Raw genomic sequence first — 19,828 nt, 5'->3', positions numbered from 1 at the left:
ATGCATGCACCCATGTGTCTGTGAGTATCACTGTGTGTGTTTGCACATATGTGCCACAGTTATACACACGGAAGTGAGAGGACAACCTCTGGTATCCCACCTCATCTTCCACATTGTATGAAATTGGGTCTCTGTGTTTGGTGTCACTGCATGCATAGCTGGACTCTGAGCTTCTGGGGATGCATTCCTGTTGCTGCTTCTAGTCTGGATGTAGTTCTGTGATTATACACAAAGTCTCAGCGACTGACCATATGCAGGCTCTGCAGATCAACTCCATTCCTCATGCTTGTGTGACGAGCGTTTTATTTACTGAGCTACCTCCCCAACCCACAAATGCATTTTCTGTGCTATTAACTTTACAGAGATTATGTGATCTTAATACAAATATCTGCAAACTACAGTCCAAGTCTTCATAAAATTCAGAGGTTTAAAATGTATTTGGAACCCATGCTCTTAGGATACCACCTTCTCATAGAAGTGTGGCCTTGTGTATAACCCGTGCCCATCAAGTAACTACATGCCAGCCTTTCAGTAATTAAGAGATACATAACCACATCACACAGAGGAAGAACAGATTCCACAATACACCAGGGCATGAGGAAAATAATGTCTTCCAGTGAACAGATTGCAACTGATTTTATTTGGATTTATCAGAAGAATGATGGGAACAAAGCCAAAACTAAGAAATGGGAGAGGGTGTGTTTATGATAAGATAAGCTCACAGAGATAGTGAAGAAATTAAAATGAGTTTACTGAGTCAGAAATATAGTCAGACATGTGGTCTTAGTATTGGCAGTGGTAGATGATTCATTGAGGTGTTAGATGGCTAAAATAACAGGACAGATGTTCCCATAGATTCAATTAGTACAGCATATACATGTGTCACAGATACATAATCAGTGAGCAGTAGATATTATTAATGTGTGTACCACAATATGGCGAGTGCAATTTTAAAGAGATATTTTCATTAAATTAAAAAATGTGATAGATTAAAGTTATTCCATCAAAACAGTGTGTGAGGAAAGTCAGAATAAGGAATTGGTTGACTATAGAGTTAGAACCTTCAATCAATGGCTGATGGAAGCAGAGGCAGACTCCCACAGCTAAACACTGAGCTGAACTCAAGGAATCCAGTGACAGAGAGGGAGGACTGATGACCAAAGAGGATAAGACTGGGCTGGTTTAACCCCCAGAAACAGCTGACCTGAGGAAGGGTTAGCTCTTGAATCCCAGACTGATGCCTGGGATTCCAGCATGGGACTGATCAAGACACCCTGAACATGGGTGTCAGTGAGGAGGCCTAGGTAATCTATTGGGCCTTGGGTAGTAGATCAGCATTTATCCCTGGTATACAAATGGACTTTGGGTACCCATGCAACAATGAGAGATGTACTCTCACCCTGGACTCTTGGGGGAGGGTCTAGGCCCTGCCCTGGATGAAATGACAGACTATGGACACCCCCATGGAGGGCCTCACCCTCCCTGGGGAAATGAGGGGATATTGGAGGGATTGGTGGGAATGTGTGGGAGGAGAGGAGGGAAAGGGAGAGGGACCTTGTATTGATATGTGAAGCAACCTTGTTTCTAATTTAAATTTAAAAATAAAAATTAAGAAAATTAAAATAAATGAGAAAAGAAGGCAAGGGCTGACATCTAAATAGATGCTCCACAGAAAACACATAAAACAAGGAGGTAGTCTTAAGAGATACTGATGAATAAACCTTACCAAATATATAAGTGAAAGGAAAAGGGGATGGGAAGTCAAATAATTCCTGACTGCTTATTCAGTCAAAGTCCCCTTCATATGTGTGACATCTAAGACAGTCTCACAATGAAACATAAAATCCATGCCTTAATAAATGAAGTTTCTTTAAAGATTAAACTACTTGGGAGGAAAAATATCTCTTGTTGTTTGTTTGTATGTTTTTTTTGAGAAGTGTTCTTACTAGGTAGCCTATCTGGAATTGAATGTGAGAAAGGGTGACCTGAAGCTTGCAATCAATGGAATAATCTTGCATAAAACACATTATTCTCAACTTTAAATCAGGCAATGTGTTAAAGAACTTAGCTTTACAAGCTGTAAATAAAAGGTTTACATTAAATTCAAATTCGTACCTCATGAAATCATCAGTCATTTTTGTAATGATAGATTGAAAAGCAATGATGGAATCTTAGCACTCGTTTTATGTTGAAAATGCCAACAAGGTGACTGGTACATAGTTTACTGTATATATTATACATACATATATACATACAGATATATAGATAGATAGATAGACAGACAGACTGAGACAGATAGACAGTTAATCATGAGAAACAAATATCAAAAGCTGACAAAAATTAATTTGATAAAATTTGAATGCTTTCTTTTGAAGTGTTTTTTTTATTATTTTGACATAATCTGTAACATATGAGTACTTTTCCTTTGTCCTTTACTATGGTAGCCTAAGTTGCTTAGAAATAGCAATAGTTTTCTTTACTATAAAGTTCATAATATGTTCATGATTTACTTTGAAGATTAAAAATATGTACTCCACAGGTATGTTCTTATTGATCTACCTTTCCTTATACATATTCATAAATATGGGAGTAGAAATAGTTTTATCAATTTCTGATTCACAATTCCCCATACTTTTTTCTTTACTTACAATGCAAATTATAGTACATCTGGAAGGAAAATCAAAGCAAGATCTCAAAGTGTCACATCCATAGTTAAGAAGAGAAAGGGAATAAATGTAGAAACTATTTCTTGTTTGATAAGGTTCACCTCTCCTATCCTGACAAAAATCCACCTGAGAGGGAATGGTACCTCGTACCATGGCCTGGATCTTTCTGCATTTATTACCAACAAGGTCCCCTTCAGGCATACCCATAGGCTAACCTGATCTGGAAAATTCATCTTAAATCTATCTTTTCCAGTGATTCTAGGTTATGCTGTGTTGCAATTAAAACTGACTAGAACAACATGCACATTCATTTGGATGCTATAAAATTTTAGTTCCTGAAAATTAGACATTATTGGACGTGAGTTCTAATTTGGATAATTATAGGACTAAATTATAAAGAATAAAATTCAAAAACACCCTTTGTTTCTTCTGTCCATCTTGTTTCTAATAGTTTATTAAACTTCCTCATTTTTATATATTTTGTGTTTAGTATTTTCTTAAATAACTCAGTAATTATCTAATATTACTGACTTCTCAAATAAGGTCTTTATATTTGCTTGCTTGTTTTCAATAATAGAATTCCCCTTTATTCAGAGAACATTGGAAAATTTGTACAGGAGGATAAGGGAAACCTTATCTCACTATGGACTGTGAGATGTTTGAGTACTACAGATATAGTAAAACAAACAACACCCTAAATGAAATGCTTAGCAGTGATGTCATTGTCTCAACACAAGTTCATGTTCTAAGTAAGTTTGCTTTTGTCTTTATCCACTCAGCCACTTAGAATCAAGATCCTCATGCTGACTGGCATAACCAATGGCCAATGACATTTCTTTGCTCACATATTTCCAATGAAAAGTAAAGCCTGTGGAATCTTTGTATACAGTTTGTAGTGAAGGGCTTTCCATTATAGGTCTCTGATTCCTTTCTTTGTCTTTCCAGATAAAAGTAAAATCTCTGTCCCTTCTCATTTTTTATCTTTAAATGTATTTTTTCTATTTATTTATGAAACAGGGTATTATTATATACTTCAGTGGGCCTGGAACTCTTAGGTAGCCCAGGCTAGCCTGGAACTTACTGTCATCTTTCCTCAGCTTCCCGAGTGTGGTAATTTCTTGTCGACATTTCTTACAATCTCATTCAAGCTTACATGCATCCTAGATTCCTACAACAGTATACACTTGCATTGAGAACTCAGTCTTCAGTGCATGGACACTGGGGCACATCACAGTGAACCTGGAAATTTTCTCTTTTACTAATTTCACTTACAAGATCCATGCAGAAAAGAAAAAAATGAACAAAACCTAAGGAAAACACAAAGTCAGAATCCTCTTATAGACCAAGATCTAAACTGATAGTCATCAATTTAGTTTGGGGCATTGTGTTTACAATAACAGACATTGATAGAGGTAGATGCTGGGAAAATATGACCCATTATTCTACCCCTGTTTCATGTAAACTTTTCAGATAAATGAACAAGTATTTTCCAAACTTTAAGTGAGATTTATATCAGTCTTCAAATTATCTCTCCTGGGAAATTCTGAGCATCTTAAAATCATCACATTTCCTCCAATTTTAATTTCCTCAACCTATATTTGAGTGCACTAAAATCTGTTCCTCCAACATGATGGCTGCTACAAATGTTGAGGCCCTATCACACTAACGGGATGCTCACTTCGGTGTAAAGCTCTCTCCATATCTTGCTTTCATTTCCTGTTCTATTTGCTATAAACATAGTTATTTCCATTCTGTTGCTTTCAGTCACATATGGCATTTTGAAACTGTTAAATAAAGAGATTATCAATATTAGATCTACCTCAGCTGTAAAACCTACATTTATAGGGAAATATGATCTATTCAATTTCATTTCTGAAAGCCCAGCATCCTAGTGATGGTCATAAATTCACATGATTACCCAAAGCATTAGGTTTTGCATTTGGAACACTATTTAACTAGAAAGAGAAATCAGACATTCATGAAAGCAAGGAAGCAGCTCCCTATTAATGACATGTGCAAAGAAACTGCAAAATATAAATGATTCTGACTGAGACCATTAATAAAACTTGACACTCAAGCAAAATGGCTCCATAGTATTTCCTCTAGGGACAGAATGCATGAGAAAAATATTCATTTATTTTTTTTGCCAAATTCAACATTTTTCAGGAAACCACTTTCTCCTTTATCAACTTGTCATGAAAGTGGTAAAATGTTTGCAAAAATTACATACATGCTTATTTCTAAAACCACAAGATAAACACTAATATTCATTTGAATATTTTCCTGAGAGATCCTCAGTTACATCAATTATTTCAACATATTAGCACTATATCCCACTTCTAATGTAGAATTATGGATTTAAAAAAATTAAGTTCAACAAACAGAGCTATTTTAGTGTAACATTAATAGCTGCAGCAAAGAAAGTGTTTCAGAACACTCCTTCAGTGGAAAAGAAGGTCTGGTGTTTCATCTGGGAAATGAATGAAATAATCTAATGTGACATTTATTTCTGTTGTTGTCCAGTAAATCACTTGAAAATTATGTTTAATAATAGGTTGACTCATTTGTTTCATTTTTTCCTGCAGCCCTTCTAGGTACAATACTCCAACTTACAATAGAGTGGAAAGGAAATAATCACAGAAAGTTTCTTTCCCAGACCTTGACTGAATTCTCCCTGGTTATTCTAATAGTATGTCCCTTAGGAATATTTGGGGAACAAGACATGAAGATGTTATAATTGAAAACAAAATAGGGGCTAATGTCCACCACAGGGGAGATAATTAGAAAACTCATGTATTGAGCTACTGTTGTGAATGATAATCAAGTAGAGCTCTACCATTTGATTACAAGCCTCATTCAGTACAGACCCCGGATTCCTTGGCATGAAGTGATTGAGCAGTCAGCATGCTGAGCTGCCACTGGGGGGTACAGACATGCTGGAGATGTGGGGACTAGTACAGAGCTGTTTCTTGGTATGGCAAGTGAGAGTCTTGATGATGAGCAGAAGAAAACTGAACTAAATAGAACAATCCAAGAAACTCAAGAGAGGATACCGAGACATCACACAGTCATTCTTTGTATTAGCAATACAATAGCCAGATAATGTAGACATAGCATTTGCTTAATGTTGGAAGTGAATAATGGAACTGATAGATTGAATTTTAAGGTAAGTGTTGAAGAGTATTATTATTCCTATTGCTTATTGCATATGTTTTAGTGTATGTGTCCACCACACTAATGAATTAGAATCCTGCTTAACATCTTCTCTTTACTAAAATTACCACTAGCAAATTTTAAGTCTTTTCAAGCCTGAGCTACCTCACTTAACTAAACAGAAACATGTAAAATAATCAGTGTAATCTTCACTGGAAATAGGCTATGGACTTGAACAAGGTATCTCAGAATAAGAGCACACTTGAATATGAGAAGTAACCAGAGCAGAACCAAATTAAACATGTGCATAATTATATAATTGAATAAGCCAGGAAGTGATATAAAAGCAATTCCTTAGAGAACACTTAAATGTTCTGTTTTGATTGTTTCAGGATGTATCCTATGCTGATCTAGAATATGTTATGTATCTGAGGGTGGCCTCAGTCTTTTGATCAACCTTTCAGGGATTACTTTTTCATGGCATATTAAATTATTAAGTATCTGGCTCATGTGTTAGAATGAATGGAGTCTCTAAATGGTTGGTTTTGCTTTTGTCTAATGGATACTCTTTTGGAATTTATTTATGAATTTCCACAGCCTTGTACTAGCCAATGATTTTTCTGGTAGGAGTTAAGAAGTTAAAAGGATATTTAATTCTCAAACATGTAGGACAGGGATTCCTTTGACTGTTTTTCTAGTGTTTTTCAAAACTTTCTAATGTTCTGCTTGTTTCATTTTTAATAACAGGATAATTTATGCTAATGTCCATTTCCAGAACCACAGATCATTTCAAGATTTATCTTTACATGACTTTAGGAAAGAAAGAGTACTCTTTATGGTCACCAAAACTTTTATAAATAAATGCAATGAAAACAGAAGGCGACCAAACACTCCTATGAAACAAGTGACCACAAATACTTACAGGAAAGCACAAACTTAGTAAAATGAATTTTCCCAAAGCAACATGCCCTGCAGAGACACTGAAGAATGGAATCTTCTTTCAGAAGCAAGATGAAATTTCCCTGGTCATCCTTATAGTGTATGACCATTAGAAATGCTGCTCTTAGTAGATGTTCTCATAAGTAAATTTGTTTCAATCATTAATTATGTGTTAGCTATCTTAGATATGAAGATGTTAGTTTTCTTGATTGATGTAAACTCACACAAAACAATAACATGAAGCAAAAATCACTTATAACTTCTACATTTTTACTGTTTAAATTATATATAATATGACCTCTGGTATTTTCTGATCTGGGTTTACTTGAAGGCCTCTGTTCTTCTGCCTTGTTGATGTTGATAAAAATATAGAGAAAGGTTTTGAAAAACTGATCAGAATATGTATCAGCTCCTGTAACACTTATACTGAGTGACAATGTTTTAAATTCAGTGATTTTACTTACATGTGCATAATGTATTTAAAAAATGACTTACAATATGAAGACATGTTTATAGGTAGAAAAGAGGTTTAGGCTACTTCCATGTCTGTGCAGAGATGAAATTCACTAGGTATTATACTGTGACTGACAGGCCAAATCACTGGTGCCTTACAGAAAGTCTTTCCACATGATGGATGATATCTTATCTCCTCTGCTTGTAATACCATGATTTCTGAAAAGTCCAGCAGCAGAGGGAAAAACACAGAATCACTCTTATAAACTGCTCTCTTCTCCAAATCCTACAGAATTAAACAACAATAAATTCATCCCTGAAAATCTAAACATAGATAAATAAGATATAAATACAAAATGGTTAGTCAATTTGAATCAAAGTAGTTATTGAAATCTCATTATAAACAAGATACATAAGATAGGAGATGGGGTAGGGAAAGTGAGATTAAGAGGAAAAGCAAAGGGCAGACAGATATGTATACACACATGATGAGAGGTGTTTTAGAATTGTTGAGTCTAAAATATAAAGGAAATCCAATATTCTGGAAACTTTGGTTGGATATAATGTTGTAAAAGTTCATTTATCTGTTTGTTTTGAGACAAGAGCTCACTGTTTATGTAAGGCTGACTTCTAATTCATGATCCTTCTGCCTCAGCTTCCTGACTGCTACAGTTAAAAAATGTGCCACCAATCATTAGAGATACTGTTAGTTTTGAGTCCAAGTTAATCTAAAGGCAGACTTCATATGAATTTGGGAAACCTCAGTCTTTTTATTGATATTTCAATTCAGTGTGTTTACTCAAGAGTCTACTAATTTAATTATTAATCACATCTGAATCACTTTCACAGCATAAATATACTATTGCTTGTCCACACAACTAGGCACCATAACCTCCTCAATCCAACATAAGTGCAATTGCTTTCACCTGGGATGATTTGTTTTCACTGTCAACTTTAATTGTCTGACAGGACCCAGAAACACCTGTGAAGGCCATTTCAATGAGAGATTATGTAGATCACATTGCCCTGCATGGTGGTTTGAAGGACATTGCCCTACATAGCCTCATATATTAGAATGCTCGGTACCCAGTTGGTGGAACTGTTTAGGAAGGATTAGGAGAGACGGCCTTGTTGGAGAAGGATGTCACTGGGAGTGACCTTTCCTGCTTGTGAATCAAGATGTGATCTCTCAGCTGCCACTGTCATACCTTCACTACATCATCATAAAGATCATAAAGTCTAAACCTCTGAAACCACAACCCAAATTAGACTCTGTTCTTTGTAAGTTGCCTTGGCGATGCTGTTCCATCACAGCAAATAGAAAAGTAATAAGAATTGCATGTGAGTGTATCTGTGGAGGATTATCTTGATTATGGTGTTTGAGGTAGGGAGACCCACCCATTGTGAATAGCAGCATTCTCTTGGTTTGAGTCCTAGAGTGTGTAACTGTGGAGAAGAAACTGAGCCTCCGTCACCGTTAATACATTGGTTCTTCTCTCTGCTCTTCACTGTGCTCTTGCACTGGTATTGTAGGCTGAATAAACCATTTCTCCATTAAAGTGGTTTTTGCCAAGATGTTCTTTAATAGAAACAGAAACAAAACTGCATCACTACCCTAATCAATATCTTCTTCTTTTCCTAAAAATCACAACAAATCAATAAGAGATAGGACAACAGACTCTAAGTAAATTTTTTTCAGAAAGCAGAAAGTCAAATATAATAAGATGCCCTCACCATGAGTAAGTCAGCAGTGCCAAAGCAAGCCTTGTAGGAAGGGATATCATAGAAAACAACAAGAGAAAGGTACTCAGACATAATCAACAAATGCGAAGGCATCACTTACAATGCATTAACTCTATCCTTGGAATAGAGAGTGCTGAAGCAGGTCTCTGGAGCAGACTTGGTCAAACGACTCAGAAGATACATGAAGTCATACAAGAAACCAGGTATACCAGATGCTTTATTCGAAGAAGCACCTGTCTCTGTGCAGCAGGAGCAGAGCTTTTTATAGTGTACAGTCTGCAATGATCCCCAAGAAACTCTGCACTCAGCTCCACAGACCAGCTACAGGAAGCTAGTTTAGGAGGAACTTACTTACATAATGATGTGAAAAAAAGGAATATAATACAACATCAGTATATAGATACTAAAACCAGAATGGCTAGGACTCCTAAAACCTGCTTTGCTCTATCAGTCTCAGAGTTTCAGCTCCTATTACAGTCTTTGACCTACTTTGACCTAATATTTGTACAAAGTAAATGACAGTGGTCTAAGTTTAACCTTCTACATGTGGATATCCAATTTCCCTAGCTCTGGCTTCTCTTTCCTCTCACTAAGGATCTTGATATTTTGGCCAAAAATCAGATGGTTTTCAATGCTTGAATTTACTTCAGGATCCTCTATTTTATTCCACATTCTGCATGTCTTGTTTTGTTTTGTTTTTTATAAGTACCTCAGGAAAGAATTTTTTGCATTTTTTTAATTTAAATTAGAAACATGATTGCTTCACATGTCAATCCAAGCTCCCTCTCCCTTCCCTCTCCCCAAACCCCCCCAAACCTTCAACTCCATTCCCCTCTGTTCCCCAGGGAGGGTGAAGCCCTCCCTGGGGGATGTCCAAAGTCTGTCATATCATCCCTGGCAGGGCCTAGGCCCTCCCTCCGTGTGGAATGGGCTCTCAAAGTCCACTTGTACACCAGGGATAAATACTGATCTACTCCCAGAGAGCCCATAGATTGCTGAGGCCTCCTCACTGACACCCACATTCAGGGGGTCTGGATCAGTCCCATGCTGGCCTCTCAGCCATCAGTCTGGGGTCCATGAATGGCCCCTTGTTCAGGTCAGCTGTTTCTGTGGGTTTCACCAGCCTGGTCTTGACCCATAGGCTGATCACTCCTGCCTCTCTGCAACTGGTTTCGGGAGTTCAGTTAGGAAAGCAATTATTTTAAAAGACTCTAATAGTTTAGGAAAAAACCTCAAAACTTGACAAATATGTGTGCTCTCTGGGTGAGTCCTGCTCACTTCACATCACAGGTGTGTCCTGGGGATGAGTTCTGTTCAGATCATATTCAAAGTCTGAAATATTTTAAGGAGTCAGAAAGAAATACCATATTAAACATGACATTCAACAGAGGTACAATCAACGGAAAGAAATGTAAGATTACAAAAGCCAAAGTAAAACTTTCGGGAATCAAAGCATCCCAATAACAAAATAATAAATCCTAAATGCGCTTCTTTGAATAAACCAGAAATAAAACAGAAATCAGTAGTTCATCAATTTACAATTAGTGGAAAGTGTGCAGTAAGTAGTACTGTTTGAAATTCTCGGAGTAGAACACAATAGTTATGTGTCACATTATTATTATGAAAAACAACTTGAAACCTAGATACTAGATTCGTTCCAGGGACAATAATTGATTGAAACTGAAAGTGCAAACAAGAAAGTCAGAAAAGGACAATTATTATAAAATAACAATTTCCATTAAAATAGCCAATGATGAATCCTCAAAAATAGCACAAGATGAAAGGGCACTGGAGGCGAATTCCAAAAATATCTAACAATCAGGCTACTTAAAAATGGATAAATTTCCTCAGGCATAAATACAAGCGAGCTTATAAATGAGCAAGACAATGATCCCAAAGACTTGTTTAAACTATGATGAGAAACCAGGAACAGAACTGTGTCATTTGTAAATATTCATGTAAAAATCCAAAATAAAACAATAGAAAGGATTAAACCAAGCAGAACTAAAAGATCACTTCACTACACTGTCTTTGAAAACAAGAATGTATAATTTAACATTAGGAAATCTAATATCATTAATATAAAACAGCATTTTGTAGGTTAACAAAGGTCAAATTATAGCACTTTCTCATCGCTTAACCTGACTTCCTTAAATAACTTTGGAATAGATGGCTAAATTACAAGAATGATGCATCTCAGCCAATGAGCCAATATATTTGAAGGTTGAAAACAGAGGTGTAGTATTTCAGGAAGGAAAGTCTGAATTGTCACTATTTACTTATTTGCAGACTCCAGGATTTAAAAAATAAAATCTGTAGGCCCAAGGGATATTAAACCAATATTCAACAACCAAGTTTTCACATATGCAAATAGACAAGTAGAAAATGGAATACAAGAAAAAACTACTATTTTAAAAAGTAGGCTTGGATAAAAAATATTAAATTATAAAGATGCAAAAAGATATTTTACAAGGAAATATAATCATTGTGCTTAAAGGGAATGGAAAAGCAGCTACAACTCAAAGTTAGCCAATTGTAGGGAAAGCCTATGTTAGTGAGCCTTGCTGAGTTGAGAAATGAAATGGCATTCCACCCACTGAGCTCAGGTGTAGGAAAGTAACAATCATGTTGTGGAGACAATCACTGTGTCTAGACCTTCCATATTCTTTGAGTTGATTCTTTGGATTCTTACCAAGCATCATAGACAATCTTAGTGAGTTTCAGAATTGTATTCTTGGATTAGAATGTTCAAATGTTTGTGCTGCAACAAATGCCTTACATTGAAGGTAAAAAAAATGCGTCATGATGATTAAAATGACTACATCAACATAAAAATGACTTGTAGACGTTTAATCACTTTCAAACAGGTTGGTCATGCATTGTACTTTGTCTCATGGCTTGTCTCCAAAGGACACAGGAGTATGGTGGCATTTCATCATATAGGCAGAATGCCTGATAACCATGAAGACACACTTCAGTTGGTATATTTCATTCAACATTTGCTGAGCTTCCTGTGGATCACAGGGGACGCATAGCTGCTTAATTGGGGCTTACAAAAATGCCAAGTGACAGTAACAATATTTATATGGCTCAGACTGAAAGCTTCAAGATTTGATGAGACGGGGGGGGGGGGGGGATTTTTCACTTGGTACCTCCATACAATTCTTACTGATGGCTCTGCCTTTGTGGTTTAGAAACAAGTGTAAGTACACTTTTCACACCAAATTCTGGTTGTAGTGGCAAGAGGGAAACACCTCATGTACAGAGAATCCTCATGGTCTTGATAGAATCTAGACCGGGGAACCAAGTTTCTGCTTTTAACTTCAAAGTTCACAGAATAAAAATGATTTGAAACACTGAACACTCCCTGGAGCTTAGCTATAGCCCAATTGGCCCTGGGCTGGCATGCGCCGTTGTGAAAGCATGAACACTTAGGGGAAATATTTACTTTCTTACTGCAGAAGTTAAGGAGGATTAGGTTAAAGTTTACAGTCGGGAATGAGATGAACAAATTTGTGATTTATAAATGTAGGTGTGGTGGAATGAGGAAAGGAATAAATCATAACAAAGAAATTTTAAAACTGAAAGTGAAAGTTTGTCTTTTCCCATTTTTTGACGCAGATGCCAGACTGACCTTGAACTCAGATTCTTCCCCTCAAAATGTACCCCTCTCCCAGCGCTAGTATTGAAGGTATGTGTCACCAAGTTTAGCTACTGACAAAAAGTTCTCAGATGAGCAAAAGTGACTGTTAGCAGCTGTGTCCGAAATACTGATATATGCCTCTAAGTAATACAATGAGAATATTTTAAAACTTCAGGTTAAGGTTCTGGGTAGGTACTTCTCATTTTTATAGAGAATGTAATTTAGTCAAATGTTTATTGATTGAAATAATCATTTTATTATTATAAAGGTGGCATGTATTGGATTTGAAAGACAACTTTTCATAGGAACAGAAGCTGCCATGTTTGCCTTCTCCAATATTTGTCTTGGTTTCCTCTGCCATTACAAAATGTGATATGATGGCAGTAGGCTTTAAAGAAGCTATGGAGAGAAATGGCACAATGGACTTCATAAGTGTATTAAGGAGAATTCCCTGGAGGCACAGAACTAATGGCAGAAATACACATGTAACATGAAATTTGTCTATGTGCTTATGGACTTGTGAAACAGAGGGGCCATTGCCAAGGCAAGCCAGACAAAACATCATGTTTCTCCATGTCTTAGAATCTAGATGAAAGGAGGAGGACATTGTTGAAGGAGAAGGAAGGAGGCCAAAGAAGGAGGGAAGAACTCGGGAAAGATAATGGAGGAATACTGGGAGAAAGTACATGAATGAAAAAAATCATGGTGAAACACATTATTTTGTGTTGTGACTTAAAAAAACAATTCATTTTAAAATATGTAAAGGAGAACTAGCCCAAAGATTTTCGTCAACAAGTTGGTGATGCTGAACCAAAGAAAAACCTCCAATCCAAAAGTCCTTTAACTGGGAATGCTAACAGTGTGAACTCCAGTGAAAAGGCACCTAGTGGCTACCATAACTGCTTGGACAGTAAAGCAAACTAAATCCCCCATTACTCAATGTTTCACTCATTTAGGTTTTAAGAGATAGCCAACAGTTTAACTCCATTTATCACTTAAAATATAATCACATTTAGAAAGTAGTTCCAGGAAAACCCAGAATAATGTTCAACTGAGTTTCTAGGTAGTTCATAGCCAAATAAAATTGCCATATAAAATTAAAACCATAGGTTTGGAATTCTATCTTGTACTTATGAGTAAATAAGCTAAGTTTTCTGTCAGTGTGTACAAGGGGAATTGCCAAGTATTATTTTGCTTTGATCATGATCTTGATACTAATGTGGCTCATTAAAGCGAGGATATATTCTCTTTCAGTGTTGGCAGTGTGTCTAAGAACAGAGGCCTGGCTGAGCCCTAGGCAAGAGCATTCTTAAGACACCTGTCATGATGCTGAACTCAATCCCATATTCCCTGACAGAACCTGTGTCTTCCATTAGTCTTGGCATTAGTTTGAACTGTGTACTGAAACTGTGAAATAGAGAGACAGGTTTAATAATCATCCCACTTAGTAAGTACAGCTGGGGCAGGTAATTAAACAGGTTTCCTCTTGCTAGCAGGCCTAAAGCAATGTAGCCCTGAGTCTCAGTCACACCATTGGACAGAGATGGAAGGCTAATATTAAACAGGACTTCTCCAGCAGGCCCATGTCAGCATCTCTGTTCTTGGCAAACAGAAGTTATTAAAGGGACCCTGTCACGCCTCTAGAGGCATGCCAAATATTCATTCTCAGGAATATTGCATTTATAGTTTGAAAAATGAAAGGAGACTAGGATAATTGAAAAATATGGTCATTGCTATTGAAGTGGTACTCATCTAATAAAATATGTTCATTATGAATATTTGAAATAGCGATGGCATGAACACTAAGATCTTGGGTAGGAATAAAGATTTTAAAACTTGTAGTTTTCTTAGTAATATGAACACAAAATTTCATAAATAATACATCATATATATATATATATATATAGTCAATATAGTTCAGTCAATCAGCATACCCTGAATCTACAGCATGGGTGTAAGATGGGTTCTGTGAAAAAAAACTAAATATATATTAGTTGCATAAAAACAAGAAATTATGCATGATTAGGGATTATTAAATATTTTAGTACATGAACTTATTGTGCAATTTAATTTTTAAATCACAGTAAACTTATGTCCTTAAATAGTTGTTATTTCTCTATTAGAAAAGTAGTCAAGCTTTATTCCTCTGATTTGTTGAAAGACAATGCATTGTCATTGTCTGTGAATATCCCACTGTACATTGTGGCACTAGCATTCTGTCCACTTATCTAAGTGTAAATTCAAACATGCATTACATTGATAACACTTTCTCCTCCTGCCTCCTCCCTTCATTCAGATCCAATCCACATTCAGCTTTCAACTTCACAAGCTCTGTTTGTTTTCCACATGTTTGTGATGATGCAGGGTTTGTATTTCCATGCAAGGCTTGTTTCACTCAGCATAATGATCAAAAGTATACATTTGCTGTCACATGTGGCCTAGCTTCACTTTTCTTTATGACTGAACAAGATTCCAGTGTGCATATATACCACAATTTTTGTACAAAGCCATAACCACTGGGGGTACATTAAATTGTGACTATTCTGAATATTCTAGAATGAACATAGAAATATAAATATCTCTTCCATTTACTAATTTAATTTCTTCTGAACATAAATCCAATAGTAGTGTTGCTCCATACTATAATAATATTTTTAACTATCTGAGGAAGAGTCATATCATTTGTTTACTCATCGTGCTAACAAGCTACCCACATTACAGCATACAGTTTCCCTTCACACCCTCACCAGCCCTGGTCTTATGTTGAATTCTAATTACCTCATCTACCATTCTTTTCTTCCTCTCCAATTGCTCCCACACATCCCCTATCCATTCTCTCTTCCTCATTCTTGCTCTATCTCGAATACAGCTATACACATAAACACATGAATAAATGGGTGAATAAAAATTTGATCCCTTATGGTTTCTTCAGATACCCTTAATGTCATTGTCCTTCTCTATCTATAACGACCTTGGTCTTATTTACTTGTTTATTGCTCTAATACGTCATGAACAAAGCAACTTATAGAAGACACTTTATTAGAGATTTTCAAATTACAATTTCAAAAAGTGAGTCCATGACTACCATGGTGGTGATATCAAGGCAGGTATTAGGCTTGAGCAACAACTGAAAGCTTACATCCTTATCCTCAAGTTTGAAGCACAGAGAGAGAGAGAGAGAGAGAGAGAGAGAGAGAGAGAGAGAGAGAGAGAGAGAGAGAGAGACAGAGAAGCTAACTGGCAAACTGGCACAAGGGCTTTTGAAACTTTAAATTCCACCCTCCAGTGACACAAAATGTTCTTCTACCTGAAAGCCAAGCATTCAATTTATGATCCTATGATGGCCATTATTTAAACCACCACTATTCCTTAAACTTTCACAACTAAGGCTTCCTCTCCTACCTCAAATTTTTTCCATCTCCTCCTTCATATAATTGTATTCAGCTATTCCATAGTTCTCTCCACAACTGCAGACTCTTTGTATTTCCCCGGTTTCTGTGTTTATTTCATGTTATATACACACATTTGAGGATTTGGAGATAGGAATCACAAATGAAAGAAAACATGTGGTGTTTGTCTTTCTAGGTTGTTGGGGAAGAACTGTGTCTTTGTCAATAAAGCACTGTTGGCCTATAGAGAACCAAGATAGGTGGAACTAGGAGTTCAGGAGGAATCTGGGTAGGAGAAACACAGGGAGTCAAGATGTAACACCATGGAGTAGGAAGCCCGGAAACCTCTCTGGTAAGAGAAATACTTAGATTAAAAATTATGGGGTAAATACTTAGGTCAGAGCTAGCCAGTAAGAAACAAGCAAGGCCAACAGCTTCATAATTAATATAGCTTCCTGTGAGTTTATTTGGGACTGATGCGGCTCTAGAACCAGGCTGGCGGGAAGGTTTCTCTCAAGAAAAAGGCTTCCCTTTAAAAATGGTGTCAGAGCGGGATTGAATTTCCAAGTAGAATGACAAAAGCTTTAAAGCAATTTTAGAAACAAAAGAACAGAGTGAAGCACGGCTCTTTGATAGCAGCATTTTTCTCAGGTGGACTCTGTTTTGCTAGTGGCAAGCAGAGACTCACGTGGCTGGCTTAAGTGAGGCTTCCTGACTCAGCATAAAAAACAAAAAACAAAAACAAAGCCAACGAGGTTCTTTTAAGAGGCTTTGCTAATGATTTAAAAGTTGTACGTACAGCTGGAATTGGCAGTGACCACATCTCCAAGCTGGCAGCTGGAGTCACGCTTACGCCTGCCATCTTGGAAAAACGGCAGTTTAAACAGCTGCAGTTTTAACAGATAAGACACGTGGCCAGAAAAACATAAAGATCTACAGTAAAGTCAGATTTGGATAAAGAAAAACCTCTAACAGTTTACAGTGTGTTTAAAAATATACATAAGATTGAGAGAGAAAAACAAATGGCATATTGGTAAATAGAGAAGCTGGCTGTGGTGGCGCACGCTGGTAGGATTTACTCCAGAGGCAGAGGCAGGCAGATTTCCAAAGAGAAACCCAGTCTCAGAGAAAAATAAATAAAAGTAAAAGAAATAAAGTAATAATAGATAAATAAATAAGCCACGTAACGATGGAAAATACACAGAGAGTCTGGATACTGTACGCTATTGTGTTTTTCAGTTTTTTGATTGCTCAGGAAGGAACAACTGCTAAAGTACACTCGATTATAAATGCTGCTGAATTAATTCAACTTATATCTTTCGAAAATGCCTTGACTTCAAAATTTAAGTATAAGGATATGTTACTTGGGAAAGGAGATTTTGTTTATGTTTCTACAGAAAAATGAAAAGCTGAGGATTCCTTCCAGGCTTGTGTGGTTTGATGAACTAAGACCCCCAGAAGCAGTGGACCAAGTGTTCCAAAAACTGAAACAGCTAAGATGATGCAGTCTTACAGACCCTGAAACTAAGGACTTACACAGGTTTCTGAGTTTTGTCATGATCCCCTTGGTATGATCAGTGCCCCCTTCTAGCATGAAGCAGTTTGGAATGAGCGACGTCTTAATTCCCATCTTGTTTATAAATCATGTTTTCATTTAAATGGGATTGTTTATAATTGGTTAATGATCACAACCAATCTCTTTTTAATGGTAAAAAAGGGAATTATGTTATGGGCATGGCTTTTCATTTAATGATACAAATTCAAGGTCAACTTTGTGATGTGTATATTTCTCCTCTTGATTAAGTATTGTGCTTATACTGATCTTTTAAAACATAATGCATAATTAAATACAGACTATAGATAGTTACTTATAATAGTCAGAATTTATAGTTAGGTAAGTTAGGTTTTCTAGATATATAGAGATGTATTTGAGACAGATAGTCTTCAAACCTTTCAAAGACCTTCATTTAAAATGGTTTAGGGTTTTTCTTGACAATGAGAAATGTCTGCTCCTGGCAGCACCAATTATGTCTGAGAGGAAGATAGGCATCGAAGAAACTCGTTATTGAGTTTGCTTTCAGCATGGCAAGATTAGCCATTTGGGCAAGAAACTGCTCTTGCCTAGACTGCTTGACTGTTGCTGTATAAACTGGACATGCAGGACCCACAGGAAAGTGACTGCTGAACTCAGTCTTACAGGGTTCCTACTTCATGGAAGAGTTTACGAGACTTTCTGCAGGACACAGAAAAATGACTGACAGACTGCCAATGGACAGTTTGAAATTTCCTGCTTTGCTGAGAAGTCTTCTGGACACATTGTAGCCTATGGGCTGAACATGGATGCCCCAACGTTACAGAAAAACTTCGGGTGACTGTCCAGGCAGTAAGATGTCTCTGACAATCTTAGTGTTTATATATATCCTTCTGTGGTCTTTAATGGAGTTGAAGACAGATAGTTATAATTTTCCTTAGATATGATAAAATATAAGCCATATATAGAACTTTGGACTCACAAGAATGGGATATGGGATGGATGATATTTTCTTTAAATCTTGCTAAATATTTTAATTATGTTCTTATCTGATAACTGTTCTGCTATATATAATTTGACTATGTTAAAGTTAAGACCTTTCTTTTTGTTTAAACAGAAAAGAGGAGATGTTGGGGAAGTCCTGTGTATTTGTCAATAAAGCACTGTTGGCCTATAGAGAACCAAGATAGGTGGGACTAGGAGTCCGGGAGGACTCTGGGTAGGAGAAACACAGGGAGTCAAGATGTAACCGCCATGGGGTAGGAAGCCCGGAAACCTCTCCGGTAAGAGACATACTTAGATTAACAATTATGGGGCAAATACTTAGGTCAGAGCTAGCCAGTAACAAATAAGCAAGGCCAACAACTTCATAATTAATACAGCTTCCTGTGTGTTTATTTGGGACTGATGCAGCTCTAGAACCAGGCTGGCGGAAAGGTTTCTCTCAAGAAAAAGGCTGACCTTTACACTAGGTCTCAGTTATCTCCTTCGATATAATATTCTCTAGGTTCATCAACTGACCTGCAAAATTCATGAATTTTTTTTCTTTACAGCTGAAGTACTCTATTGTACACATACACAACATTTTCATTATCCACTCGTCATCCTTTTAGATTTGCTAGCTATTGCAGCTAGAATGGCAGCTAAAACTATAGGATATATACAGAGGACCTCATCTGGACTTGCGTAGGTCCTGTGTTTGTTGCTTCAGTCTCTGGGAGCTCATATGAGCCATGCTTAGTTGATTTGATTGGCATTCTTCTCCTGGTATCCTCCAGCTCCTCTGGCTCTTACACTCTTTCTGTCTCTCTTCTACAGACTTCCTTGAGCTCTGGGTAGGGGTGGGGTGGGATTTGATGGAAACCTCCCATTTAGACATTTTTCCATGTCTGGCTATGGATCTCTGCATCTGTTCCCTTCTCTGACTATGGTTGAATCAGGCACTGACCTATGAGTATAGCAGGATGTCATTAGTCATTTTATTCATACATTTTCTTATTTTTATTTTTTAACTAGTCACACTTGGTTTTACTCTGGGTTCTGTTTATTTTTTTCAGTTTTGTTATTCTAGCAGTGTTGAATATGGGTTTCTGCTCATGGAGTGGGTCTTAAGTCAAATTAGGCATGTGTTGGATATTCTCATAAGTTCTGTAAAAGGCCATATTTTTAAAGAAGGTTTTGACTTATTTTGCTGCTGTTTATGTATCCTGACTAGTAATCCCTGTCAAGAAGTAGGTTTTAAATATTTCTTCCCATTAACTAGCCTGTCTCTTCAGTGCTGGTGCTGTTTTGTTTTAGTTGTTGTGGTCTA

The sequence above is a fragment of the Mesocricetus auratus genome, unplaced genomic scaffold, assembly GCF_017639785.1.
Source record: "Mesocricetus auratus isolate SY011 unplaced genomic scaffold, BCM_Maur_2.0 Super-Scaffold_100010, whole genome shotgun sequence".
In the NCBI taxonomy this organism is placed as follows: Eukaryota; Metazoa; Chordata; class Mammalia; order Rodentia; family Cricetidae; genus Mesocricetus; species Mesocricetus auratus.
The sequence above is the reverse complement of the archived record's forward strand: the minus strand, read 5'-3'. Positions refer to the sequence as shown.